The sequence below is a fragment of the Panthera uncia genome (genome assembly GCF_023721935.1).
Source record: "Panthera uncia isolate 11264 chromosome D3 unlocalized genomic scaffold, Puncia_PCG_1.0 HiC_scaffold_8, whole genome shotgun sequence".
Taxonomy (NCBI): domain Eukaryota; kingdom Metazoa; phylum Chordata; class Mammalia; order Carnivora; family Felidae; genus Panthera; species Panthera uncia.
In genome coordinates this window covers 82,343,607-82,357,351 of record NW_026057586.1, presented here as the reverse complement: position 1 = coordinate 82,357,351, position 13,745 = coordinate 82,343,607, and the positions used below count along the sequence as shown (strand labels likewise).

At 55.6% G+C, this 13,745-nt stretch overlaps 1 protein-coding gene across 2 annotated transcripts in view; it reads left to right on the top strand.

Moving 5' to 3' along the window:
- The window catches only part of SH2B3 (SH2B adaptor protein 3), a 38,926-nt gene that overhangs the window by 15,886 nt on the left and 9,295 nt on the right, over positions 1–13,745 (top strand). The window lies entirely within an intron of this gene.

Genomic DNA, 13,745 nt, shown 5'->3' with positions numbered 1-13,745 from the left:
GGAGCCCTTGGAGGACTTGGGCCCCGTGGGCTGAGACGCCTGCCGGGACTACCCAGCAGTGGCGGTGGGCTGGAGGAACCCCCTTGGGGCTCCCTGTGCTCTTTAGGGCTGCCCTTGGGGGGCTGTGGCATGATTCTTCTCCTTCAGGACCCTCTAGTCTTCGTGGCATCTCATCTGTGGCAACCACCCCCCCTTGGGCGTGCCCAGGGTTGGGCTAGGATGGGGGGCAGCATAGTACTACCTCGAATGGGCACCTACTGTGTGCCAGGCATTGCCCTAAACACTTGATCTCAAGTCCTTCCCGTGAGGCTGAGGCCACTGGCCCATCTGACAGGGAAGAAACTGAAGCTGGGAGGGGCAAAGGGACTGGCTCAGGGTCATGCAGCTGAGGAGGGTGGAACCCCGATCCCAAGGGGTTCCCACCTCAAAGCCCCCAGCCACGCTCTTCAGCTGGCTCCTCGAGCCACAGTGGGTAGAGTGTCAGCTCTCGGGCAGGTCAGGCCCGAGATGTGCCATCTACTCAGCAGTTAAAAGGAAAAATATTTAAAAACAAAATGTAAAGATTTCACAGAAGAATCCAGATTTCTGGTTTCTCTTATGAAGTCCGTGGATCTGGCAGAGCAGGGCCAGCATCGAAAGAGTGACCCAGCCTGTGCTCTGCAGAGGGAGAGCCTGGCGGGAGGTGTGGAGGCCCCAGGGGAGGGAAGAGAGTACAGAAGCAGCCACCGGGCCAGGGGTGAAGCATGGCTAGGTTGGCTATGGCATGTGGGCCGACCCTTTGCTCTTTTGGGCCTCAGTTTCCCCATATATCCAGGCTTGGGTTGGCAGAAATGGTCTCAAAGCCCCGCCAGGTCTGGGGGCCGAGCCTCAGTTTCTCTCATCTGTACAGCGGGGTGATGGCGTTCTAGCTACTCACCTTTTAGCCAACATTTATTTGGCACTTGTTCTCTACCAGGGACCTTACCGACCTGGCTTTCCTGACAGCAGCCCTATGAGAGAACTACTGGGATTACCTCCATTTCATAGATGGGGCAATGTAGGTGAAGAAGGGGTAGGTGACGTGCCTGAGGTCACACAGATCTGGAGTGGCTGGGGTGGGATCAGAACCCAAGCTGCATGTGGTGTGGACGTGCAACCCAAGGTGCGTGTGGTGGTCCTTCCTTCAGAAGGACTTATGATTCCTGGGGGCTGTGTGTTTAACCAGTGGCCTCGTGTGGGTGGGGGGCATCTGTTTGGAGTTCTCAGACCAGGAAAGGCTCCCTGTGACCATCTTGTCTGGCGCCCTTTATACAGACGGGGACGCTGAGGCCCAGAGGGGGCTGGCCAGTGTCCCCTTCACCCAGCACACTCTGCCCTTGGTCTCTGCTCCCTGGCCTGGAGAAGAGGTAGAGGAAGGAGATGGGGGGACACCTCGGGGACTCAGCCCGTAGCTCTGAGCCCCCCACATGCACCACAGGCCACGAGCACCCCCAGGAGGAAGTGGTCTGGTTGGGAGGGGCTGGGCCGCTAGACTTAGGGGGGTCGCTGGGAGGGGGGACAGTTGGACATTGTGGTTCAGGGCCATTCCCGCTCTGTTCCTTCTGAGCTGGATGGCCTTGGGCAAGTCACTCAGCCTTGCTGGGCCTCAGTTTCCTTATCTATAAGACGGGATGGCCACGGCACCTGCCCCCAGGGTTGATGGTGTGGGAGAAGCCGTGGATATGGCAGGTGCCGACTGGGTGGCTGAGGGGCAGCCTCAGGCACGTGTCTCCAGGCAGCAGCCTGGGGTTCTTGGAAGCCATCTGGCCCCACACAGCACACAGTCCAGCGGGGACAGTCTGGGGGCCCAGTTTGTGGAAAGAGGCAACCAGGCCTCGGGCGCCCCCAGCTCCCCACCTGGGCCCGGGGTCTGTCCGGGAGGCAGAACTGCGGGTCGGGCAGTTCTCAGAGCCTGTGCAGCAGTAGGTGCTCGTGCGAGCCTGAGTGACGGCCAGGCCCCTTCTCCCGGGCGCATCCCTATCAGCCTATTGACCGCTCGCTGTGGTTCTTCAGGGTGGGGGTGGCACCGCGCCCACTTTACAGTTGAGGACGCCGGGGCTGGAAGAGGCAGAAGGAGCTACAGCGTGGACCCCAGGGGCCTGAACCCGGAGCCCGGGCCCCCGGAGTGTGGGAAAGAGGAAGCAGAGAGAAAGGGATGTCCGCCGGAGGCCTGGTGGTTTCCTCTCCGAGGCAGGAGGAAGAGGAGGAAGAGGAGGAGGGCCGGGCAGGAAGCGGCCAGGCGGGAGGGGGCAGCCTCCTTTTGGCTCGGACAGACCTGGGTTTGAGTCCTGCCCCTGCCCCCTCTGAGCTGTGTGGCCTTGGGAAGGGCCCTGTGCCCCCCTCTCCGTGCCTCAGTTTCCTCAGATACTTCCTAAAACTAGCTGAGGGCTGGCCCCCACCTGTGGGGGTTCAGAGGGGTTAACTGAGCTTCCGCCTGTGCGGCACTCAAGTGCGCCCAGCACACCGTCATTGTTCATCAAAGCTTAGCTGCTGTGGTTATTGCCATTACTACTATTCTTATGATTTTGTTTGTTTTGAGAGAGCATGAGTGGGAGAGGGGCAGAGAGAGGGAGAGAGAGTATCCCAAGCAGGTTCCACGATGTCAGTGCAGAGCCTGACGTGGGGCTCAATCTGAGGCACCGTGAGATCGTGACCTGAGCTGAAATCAAGGGTTGGATGCTTAATTGACGGGGCCACCCAGGCGCCCCTGTTGTCATTATTTTTATTAGTTGTTTGCAACACAACAGGCACCGCATCTGACACACCCCGTGGAATCACCACAAATGCTGTGAGGGGCACAATGATGAAGCCATCTCATAGATGAGGAAACTGAGGCACAGAGAGGAAGAAAGGCTTTCCTAAAGCCACACAGCTGGGAAGAGGAAGAGCCAGGAACAGCACCTGTTGTGGGCCTGCCCTCGGCCCCCAGACAGGTGGAGAAACCACCCACCCTCCACTGACAGCCCAAAAGATCTTCTTGGGCCAGGCAGAGCCCCCGTGTCCCTATGGGGAGACAGCTGGGAGCTTTAGAGGCCGGTGGCGCCCCAGTCCTCCCCCTTCCCAGGACGACCAGAGGCAGAAGGCTCCCACGGTGAGAATGGGGTTCCTGTCCTGTTCTGCCTTGAGCTGCTTTGCGAACCTGGGCTGGTCCCCACCCCTCTCTTGAGCTGTGAAATGGGCAGCAAAGGGGCTTGATCTGGGACTGGTGGGGGAGGGAAGGAAGGGGTGGTGGTGAGCAGGGTTCCCGTGGGGGCCCCAAATGCACACGCCGATGCCCCCTATCTGCCCCTTACTGGGGTTCTGTGTAAGATCACTTTTGAAAAGTAGTCTGCCACTCAGAAGAAATCCCTGGCCTTATTGAAACTGTGGGCAGAGGATATCGGCATGCTTCTTTTCAGCTCAAATTCTAGGAATCCACACACTAGAAAGTGCCCCCGAATCCAGCGGTGTGTGTGTGTGGGGGGGGGGGGGACTGACGTTCACTTATTCTCACCCCTTACTCCCAGCACTTTTGGGGGTGCTTCCACTGCCCTTCCTGCTCCCCAGGGCCTGTTTGCTTTCTCCAGCTTCTTGAAAGTGGGCCTTCTGTTTTCGTTTGAGGGATAGGGTGTTGGGACAAGACTGTCATCGTAGTCTGGGCTGTGAGCTTGGTAGCCAGGCAGAAGGGCAGGTAGACAGGTTTAGGTTCAGATCTTGGCTCTCGTGTCCTTGATACGCGACTGTGGGTTGGGAGCTTGGCCTTTCTGAGCCTCAGTTTTCCATTCTGGGAAATGGAATGTCAGTACTTGGCATTGCTGGGTGACTGAGTCAAAAGCAGGCTCGGCAAAGGCATGATAGGTTTTCATCCAAGAGGTGGAAGAAGCGGCTTCCTGGGTAGGAAGTTGTCACGTCCCAGAGGTGGGTCCCCAGGTGCCCTCCTGAGGATGGGCAGCAGCCTGTACTGGGCAGCAGCTGACAGCCTCAGCAAGCTAGTCAGGCCGCTGCTGGAAATCCCCCACCCGCTTCTTTGTGAATGGAAAAGGAAACCAAAATGCACAAAAAGAGATCTCTGCATTCTGAGCGGCTGGCCGTCAGTGGTGATGGTGGGGTGGGGGGTAGCTTCCTCCCCGAAGGCAGGAGGGGCCGCCTCAGCTTCCTTTTTGGGGCCCCACACCCCTTTTTCCTATCTCCCCTCCCTAACAGAAGAGGCCACTGTTTTGCTCAGGCCATGGACTCCCCTGACATCTCAGGCTCCGGAACCAGTGGGGGACGATTGAAGCGGCACCCGCCACCTGGCCTCTGGATCCTCCCTCACTTGTGGCCCATGCCCGGATCCTCCCATTACCTGCCTGGCTTGGATTCTGACTATGGGGGGGGGGGGGGAGGTCTGAGGTCCACAACAGCAACAGAGAGAGAAACCTCACTCCAGGGAACGGTGTGGAACTGAGGGGCCCTGCTCTGTTTCATCTGAAATCTTCATGTCATCTAGGAAACTAATGCGCCGAGGGCCTCCACATTTGAGCTCCTAATTTCTGGTGTTGTTTTCTAATAATAAAGCTCATGGTGGAAACCATAGAATGGTAACTGAAAACCACTCCCCATCCTGCTCTGAGACAACCAGCATTTCCATTTTGGTAGAAGTCTCTGTGACCTTTGTTCTTGCGTTGCTTTTCTGACTTCTCCCCCAAATTGCAATTCCTTCAGCATTCAGCCATTCTGCATTCAACGCTTACCTCTGGAGCCCCTTCCGGGTGCCAGGCATGTGAGAAATATAGACAGAAACCTTCGGACAAAAGCCCAGCCCTTGTGAGGCTGACACTCTTCATCCTGCTTTGTTACCTGCTTTTCTTCTGCTTAATATTTTTCTGAAATATTTTTCAAGAATGTCTTTTTCATACTGGCTGTGCAGTATTTCATTTACACAGAGAGGCTGTGATGTATTTATTGAGACTCCTAATTCAGTCATTTCTAACTTCCCCGCTCGAAGGCACAACTGTCGGACATCTTGTACGTAAATCTTGGTACCCATCTCTGATTGTTTCCTCAGGCTCAATTCCTAGAAAGGGAAGTGCTGAGTCGAAGGCTTTAAGAGTGCCTCTACAGGCTCGCTGTCTCTCTCTCTCTCTCTCTGAGTTTTACTGAGATACAACTTACAAGTATGTGAAATGAACTATTTAAAGAGTACAGTGGCTTTTGATTTGCTTTTAGAACATTTTCATCATCTCAGAAGGAGACCTTGTACCCATTACCAGCCCCCCCTTCCATCCTCCCCGCCCTCAGCCCTGGGCAACCACAGATTTGCTTTCTGTCTCTATGGATTTGCCTGTTCAGTGCTTTTCAAATAAATGGAATCAGAGAATATGCTGTCTTCTGTGACCGGCCTGAAAGAAGCTGCTTGGCATAATTTCACTTGGCGTCGTGTTTTCAAGGTTGATCCACGTCCTAGCAGGTGTTAGGACTCCATTCCTTTCTATGGCAAAGTAATATTCTATTACGTGGGTAGATGATACTTCATTTATCCATCCATCGGTGAATGGATGTTAAGGTGCTTCCACTTTTTGGCCGTCGTGAACAATCACGCATGTTTTTATGTGGACATAATGTTTTCATTTCTCTTGGGTATCTATCTAGGAGTGGAATTTCTGGGTTACATGATAACTCTGTGCTTAACGTTTTATTGCCAGACTGCTTTCCATGGCGGCTGCACCATTTCATGTTCCCACCGGCAAGGGCTCCCACTTGTCCACCTGCTCACCAGCTCTTGTCTGTCTTTTTGCTTGTAACCATCCTAGTGGGAAGAAGTATCTCATATGGTTTTGATTTGCATTTCCCTGTTGGCCAATGATGCTGAGCATTTTCTTCATGTGCTTACTAGCCATTTCTAATGCTTCTGACTGATCCTTTTCAAACAGCCTTCCAGAAAGGTTATACCCATTTATCTTCTCATTGCCAGAGGTGCCAACACTGGTTATTATTTTTAAAACCTTTGCCAACTTCTAGAGGGGAAGTTGTCATCTTGTCCTTTCTGATTACCGTGGAACTGACCATTTCTTTGTTTGGTTTTATTTTGTTTTTAGTTTAAATTTTTTTTTTTTAACATTTATTTATTATTGAGAGACACAGAGAGACAGAGCAGGAGCATGGGAGGGGCAGAGAAGAGAGGGAGACACAGAATCGAAAGCAGGCTCCAGGCTCTGAGCTGTCAGCACAGAGCCCAACGGGGGGGCTCGAACTCACAAGCCACGAGATCATGACCTGAGTCGAAGTCAGATGCTTAACCGACTGAGCCACCCAGGCGCCCCTGACCGCTCCTCTTTCTAAAAACCATTGAGCTATAAGTCACGTGACATCTATGTTAAAGTGCAGTCCATTGGTTTGCACACACCATCACCACTAATATCAGAACGTCTCCATCATCCTAGAAAGAAACTGTACCTATTTAGCAGTCAGTCTCAGTTCCTGTCCTCACCCTCCCTAGCCCCTGGCAACCACTAGTCTCCTTTGTGTCCTATGGATTTTGAGCTGTTTCTCTTACATTTCTTGGTCATATACATTTTTCTGTGGCTTACAAGCCATTTACAGCAATGTCTGCCTTTTTCTTATTGATTTGCAAGAACTTTTTACGTGGATATTAGCTGTCTCATGTTGCAAATATTTCCCTGGTTTGCCATTTGACTTTTGAATTTCAATCCTCAGGTTCTTCATCTCTGGAGGTTTTTAAGTCTACAGGGATCTTTTCCCTTACAGCCTTGTTCTTTGTCTTTTCTGCTTAAGGGGCTTCCCACCCTGAATCAGATAAATACTTGGGTTCTCTTCCAGTTTTGTCTTGGTTTTCTTTTTCACTTTTAATTATTTAATCCATCTGGTTTTTATTCTTTGTGGCTGGTGTGATTTCCTGTTGTTTTTCGGTGTCTGGGAGATGCTGCGTGTGAAGGCGTATCACATAGAAAGCACTCACTGAACGCTGGCTAGGGGTAATGCCACCAGGCCCTGTCCCGCCACGCTCACAAGGGTGAGGGGGGGGGGGTGGGGGGAGCTCCCAGCGTGGTGGCGGCTGCAGCTGTGACCCGGCCGGCTTCTGGCTCCCGCCCTTGTTTCCGGCAGCTCCTGGGCTCGGAGCCCTCCTGGCGCCCCAGAGGCCCTCGCTTTCACCTCTCCTGAATCATCATTCTTAGAAGGCGGGCGGTGGGTCTCGCTGGGTGACCGGTGTCGAGCGCCCCTCTCCTCTGGTGTGCTCCTCCCCCCGGGCCCACGGCAGAGGCTGCCTCTTAACCACGGCTTTCCCCCCCCAGCCGGCATGGCGGACACGGGGGCTCTGGCTGCGGCTGAAGCCCGTGTCACCGGGATGAGGGGCTTCGCCCGACTGCTCTGACGTCACAGCAGGGCAGGCGGCTGCAGCCACCTCATCTAAGCCCCGGGGAGGGGGCCGGCCAGCTCCAGGACCCCTGGCCCCATGACACCTGCAGTGATCACCTGCAGCCTCCAGTGGGCCCATCAGCTTTCTTCGGGGGCTCGTCCCCACAGTCTGCAGAGCACGCCCTCCGGGGCAGCAGGAAGGCCCAGCTGGTCAGTGTCTACTTTGATGGCACACCTGGACACGTGATGTGACCTCTTGAAGCTATGGCTTCCCCTTCCGTCTTGACCACAGCCCGGCACTCAAGGCTTGGGGTGTCCCTGGGGACCGAGGTGGAGCAAGCAGCACTGTGAGGGCAGGGCGCGGCCCGGGGCAAGGTGTGGATGGGGACCGAGTGCATGGGCCTTGGGGCTCTGAGCCCATATGGGGGCAGGGAGGATTCCTGGCGAGGACTCTGGGAGCAGGATGTGGTTGCTCAAGGTGTGGGCTCATGGCAGCTGGTCTGCAGCGGTGGGGGGGGGGGGGGGGGATGGGAAGGGGTCTGGCTGGTCCCCAATGACCCTGCTCAGGACCGGTCTCTGGGCCTGCTGAGTGCTCCCAGACTGAGATGCCACTTCCGTCTGCAAGAATGTTCCAGGCCACCCGGGACATAAGTTGAATTGATTGAAGCTGGTTGCCAAGCAGCCTGTGACGTCCACCGACTCTTCACAGTGGCTCGGCTCCAGGGTATGGACAGTTGTCTATCCTAATCTGCCACCCTGAGAGCCAAGGGTTTTGGCTAGGATGGTGCCCTATGTGGAGGGCACAACTTGAGTACAGGTGTGGAAGGGAGAAAGCCCGGAGGTGTCAGCATGTAGCCCAGCTACTAAGGGTGGGGGGCCCTGGCTCCCTCCATTCCCATCCCTGCAAGGCCCTGTCCCAGGTGGTGTCGGGTGTGGTGACTTTTGTGACCTTAACGGGGGGGCAGGGGGGCGGGGCAAGATCAGCTGATCAAGGTGCCGACGGTTTCACTTGTTCACTTACACCCACGAGCCGGTGCAGGGCACGCGGAACTTCCAAGGGTGGTTCCTCTTAAGCCATGCCCCCCCTAAGCTTGGGTGTGGCCCCCCATGGGCCGACCTCGCAGTCGAAGTTCATCCGTGCTTGGCCACTCTTCGGGAACCAGGGCACCCGCGTCTCACTGGAGGGGATCCAGTGAGTGTCAGGGGGATCCCAGACCGGTTCTGTGCGTCGGGGGTGCTGCCTCCCTCTGTATGGGATCTCCATGTCTGGGTGTTTGTCTCTGTCACGGGAGGTTGCTCTAGCATCTGAGAGGAGCTTTGTGTCCCTGTCATTGTGATTCTGTGTAAGGGGTTGTCTCCATCTCTCTCAGAGGGGGCTCTGTGACTGTCACTGTGAATCTGGCATGTGGGGGGGACCCTTATGGGGTTGAAGGGGAACTCATTCCAGGTGGGGCTTTAGACAGGCCCCCAGCTCCTATCTCAGCATCGTTGGCCAATTATCCACACTATAGGGGCTCCTTAGGGCCTGTGAGGGTCTCGGAGTGGGGGAAGGGGAGGGCAGGTGATGGGGACTCTGTTCTTATAAACAGGGTTCTTACATTTGAGAGTCTTGTGTCACCAGAGCCTTTCTGGGGCTCGGGGGGGGGGGGGGGGGGTTGGTGTCTCTGTTTCTGGCACTGGGGCAGGGATCCTGCTTGCCAGGTAAGGGGGGAAGCTGACTTGATCCATGTGGCTTTCCAGAAGCTTCTCCCATCCCTTTCCTGTTTCTCCTGAGAGAGGGCATAAGGCACAGGGGGCAGACCAAGTCGGGCAATCTGGCTCAGTGAACTGGGTGAGTCTGGGGGACTCCTGTGTACTCAGGCCACAAGCAGGGCCACTTACAGAAGCCCCGGTGGGTGGGTTCCATTTTCACCCCCATTTTACAGATGAGGAAGCAAAAACACAGGAAAGTGATTTATCCTGGTTCACCCGAGAAGTGGCTGAAGCAGGCATGGGAATGCCTGTGTGTGGGGGGGTGGGGGGGTGGGGGGGGTTGGGGCCCAAGGAAGGAAGTGACCTTCCAACATTTGTTCAGCCCCTGGAACTGGCTCATTGCCTTCAGTTTGCCCCCAAAGGAGCCAGGGAACAAGGGGTGTGAGATAACTCACCACACCCCACATGTGCCTCCGCGCCCCCGCATCTGAGGGCTGGGGCCCCAGGTGCCCACCCAGCTACTCAAGTCCCTCATCTGACAAACCCACTCCAAGCCCCTCCTCTGGGTCAGACCCGGTGCTGGGCCCCAGCTCAGAACAAGGTTTGGTGCCCTGTCCCCGCCCCCAGAGGAACTCCCAGTCAGATGGTGGGGGCAGCTGCCTCATCAGGAAGTCATGGCCAGGCCTGATAAGACCCGTGCTGAGGGAGAGGCACAGGAATCGCACTAACCACGACTTAGTGACCAGAGAAAGTTCCTTGGAGGAGGGGAGGCTTTCTCTGCCGAGGCCACAGTTTGGATCAGGCATCGTGTTGCACATGCAGAGGGAGAACACAGGGGCTGGGAAGAACCGTCTGGATGGAGGTGGGCTCTGGGGCTAGACAGACAAGGGTCTGAGCCCCAGCTCTACACAGCTCCTCCTGAGGTCAGGGTCAAGTTCATTTTGCCCCTCAGGCCCTCCACTTCTCCATCTGTAACTGGGGGGTTACAGTGCTGAGGTGGGGTGTCGCGTCTTCCTTTCGGCCAGTCCTCTGCCCCTGCCAGCTGCAGCCCTGGGAGGCCCGGCTCCTGTCCCCAACTGTCTGCGTGTCCTCCAACCTCACTGCCTTGAAGTACCCGTCACTCCTGCACAGCCCCCCGGTTCCCAGCACTCAGCGATCCCTGGCAAATAAAAGGCCAGAGAGGAGTACTTGTGGGAAAGAAACTGAGCACCTACATTCTGCCTCACTGTGCTCGGTGCTGGGGATGCTGCGTGAACAAAACCAAGTCCCCACGGAGCCTGTTTCACAGGTTGACAAATGCAGGGAAGGAAGGAAAGGGGGCTGTGTGGTTGTGACCGTGTATTTAAACACCGTGGTCAGGAAGGGGCTTCCTGAGGTGGCAGTAAGGTTTGTGGGCCCATGGGGGACTGTCTCTCAGAGGAAGCAGCAGGTGCAGTGTGCTTGGTACACGTAAGGTACACGTCAGAACGGTCACAGCCAGGGCGGCACTAGGACAGGACAATACATAAGGTTGGGAAAGTCACAAGGACTAGGTGGTGCAGGGCCTCGTAGGCAATGGTGAGGACTTGGGCCCCTCATCCTCTAGCAGGGCGCCCCGTGTGCACCTCCTCTGCCCCCAGCATTGGCCATTCTGTCTCTATGGGATGGACAGAGCCCAGTGCCTGGGAAGGAGGGACGGAGAGGGGAGGCGGGCGTGGCCTTCCCACCCAGCACTCCTCTCAGGCGCCAGCGGGTTTCAGATCCACCTCAGGCTCCTGTTAAAATGCAGACCTCAGGTTTCTTTCCAGAGGTCACAGGCCAGCTGGCTGTAATGCACCCTTTGTGTCATGACCAGTAGCCCTGGGAGGTTTTCTTAGCCTTGGCACTGCCTTTGTGAAGTGGCGGACGGGACACCAGCCTCACGGGTGGCCAGAGGAGCACAGAAGGCCCCCATCACTGTTCCTCATGCAGACTGATGGCCCAGAGCTGGGTGGCAAGGGTCTTCTCATGAGAGTATCACCATACCTAATGTTAAGGATTATCCTTTACAATGACCTTCCTACCGCCGTTCTTCAGTATGATGCTCTTTTCTGTGAAACTGGGAAAAAAATTTCAATGGCGGTGGCTTATTAATTAGTCCAGAGGCCACTGGTGGACAGCCTGGGCCCTAAGGCCTGGCACATAATACGTGCTCACTAAAGGCTGGGGGGGGGGGGAGGCTGCCAGCATCATTTCTAGCCACAGCCAACTCCCCTGCCATCTTACGGATTTGGCTGTACCTTCCGGCCTCAGAGTGTTGGCTCTTGCTATTCTCTTAGCCTCCAATGCCTTTCCTTCCACCTTCCCCACTCTGTGGTGTTCAGCAAACATCTACAGCCACCCATTCTGTGCCCTGCTGAAGACAAAGATGGAAAAGGAGAGAGACCCTCCTGAGCTCACAGTGTGTAAGTGGGGAGACAGCTGTGTGAGCCAAATGCAGGCAGACACGGGGAGTAACAAGGAGGAAAGCTTCCTCAGGGAGGGGCCTTTTTGCTTCTGAGCAGATTGAATCTTTCTAAGGCCTGTGCGCATCCCTCAGGACCTTTCCCTACCCAGTGGAAGCACCTCTGCACACATTCTATCACCAGATTCTCATGGGAGATTAGTGGCATTGTTAGGTCTTACAAGTGTGAGGACAGGCTGGACAGGTACCATCTGTCCACAGAGAACAAGGCAGAGTTGAGATTCAGGGCCAAGACTAATTCCCAAGCCCTAGGATGAGAAGGTTGCTAGCTTCTGAGCAGGACACTGGGTGGCTGAAGTCAGGGGAACACTTGGGTTCAACAGATTTCTCGGTGCTGGCACCGCTCAGAGCCTTAAGTGGACTGTGCATGGGATTCTCCACGCACAAGAGGCTGCCCTCTCTCGGAGATCCCTCTTTGCATTGGCTGCCAGGTAGCTCAGAGATCTGTAAAAAGTGGAACTCTGTGTTCTAGCAGTTGTCTCCTTCCCAGTTGAGACCCCTGTAACCAGACTTAAAATTGGGTGGGGGGGGGGGGGAATAAAACTGGGCCTTTTCTTTTTTTGGTATTTAGACTGGTGTTTTGATACCTATCAATAAGACTCAAATGAACATTGTTCCACAGTGATGTCTCATCCTTTGTTCATCTAGGCAACACCCACTGAGGCTCTGGGCAGGAAGTGGGTGGGGGGGCGGCCCAGCCATCTCTGACCAGGATCTGGAATTTGCTCTGAGTCTTTTAAGTTTTCAAGCCCTTATCCAAGACCACCTCCCATCCTCCCTCTTCCTGGGAGGTAAATGTCCCCACGTTACTAAGGAGGAAGCTGGGCTGTGGTTAGTGCCATGCCCAAGATTCCAGAGGGACTAAGTGGAGCCAGGACTTGTCTAGCCGCCTCGAGCTGAGCTCCAGGCCACTGAGATGCTGCCTAGAGGGCACCAGTGCTGTGGCACAAGTACAAGGCTTGGACCTAGCTCTTCCTGTCCCGTTGCTGTCCTCTGTAGGAGAGGGGTGAGGGCCCTAAGTACTGGGAGAGCGAGAGGAGCCTGCCAGGGGACTGGTGGCGTCTGACGGATTCCAGATGGTGGGATGCCTCTCCTCAAGGCTTGCACTGGATGGAAGCTTCTCCAGTGGCCAGGTAGGATGCAGTAGATGGGATGAGGCCATTGTGAGGGCCTGTACTGCCCACACCGCTGGGCCCTCCATGCCAGGCTCTTTGCTACTTGGCTGTGAGTTAGGTGCTGTCTCCCCTTGCACCTTCCCGTGGAGGGGGAGGTTAAGCGCTGTGCTGGCCCAGCTGGCAGGTATGTTTCTGTCAAGGTATTCAGCGTGAACTCCCTGGAACTTCTGATCTTGCCATTTGCACATCTCTGCCTTAGAACAAGCCCAAACTGACCCCCAAGGCCTCAAGAGTGCATGGAGACTTCTGGGGCACTGCTGTAACTACCTCAATGTGTGACACAAGTTCCATCAGCCTCCGTAGGTGCCCCCCCCCCCCCCCCGGGGCCTTTGTGATGAGGCCTCCTGGTGCCTGGGAGCTCCGCTATGCTCTCTTTGTAGCTGAGGGGAGGCCATGTTGTTTCTGTGGCCCTTCACTGCTTCCCCCACCTGTCTGTCTGGGTCCTTACCCTCTCCTTCATGTTGGTACCTGTCTCCTTTACTATAGTAGAAATTCTGTGAGAGTCAGGGACTGTGTAGTTCATTCCTGCTGAGAATGGGGGTACTGGCACCTGCAGTTCAGAGGGGGCTTGGGCCAGACCCTCTGCTGGGGTCTTGAACGAATGAATGGTGACAGGCCTCATTCAGGGCAGTTGTGGGAACACGGCAGAGTGGGGTACAGCCTGTTACCTTGGAAGACTCTAGAAGGGCCCAGCAATGCTGGTATCCCCTGCCCCTTAGCACGGCAGGTCATGGGACAGTTTCCAGTGACAGTGTGAGGGAAAACAAGGCCTAGGGAGATAGGAAAGGTGTGGTTCCAGTTGTCACTCCCAATCTGTCTAGGCAGATTTGAGCCCAAAAGTCCCACCAGTGCGGGCAAGGAAGCTCCTGGGTCAGTGGGAGTCGGGGAGGACAGGTAAACCCGTATCGGTTGAGGCAAAAACGTCCATCGTACCCTCTAAAAGTCCAGGAGATGACAAACCTAGAGCCAGAATGGTGCAGCCTCATAGAAGCACTTGGAACTTTCTGCCTTGTTTTAGTGTCCACTGAACAGACCAATTGTCC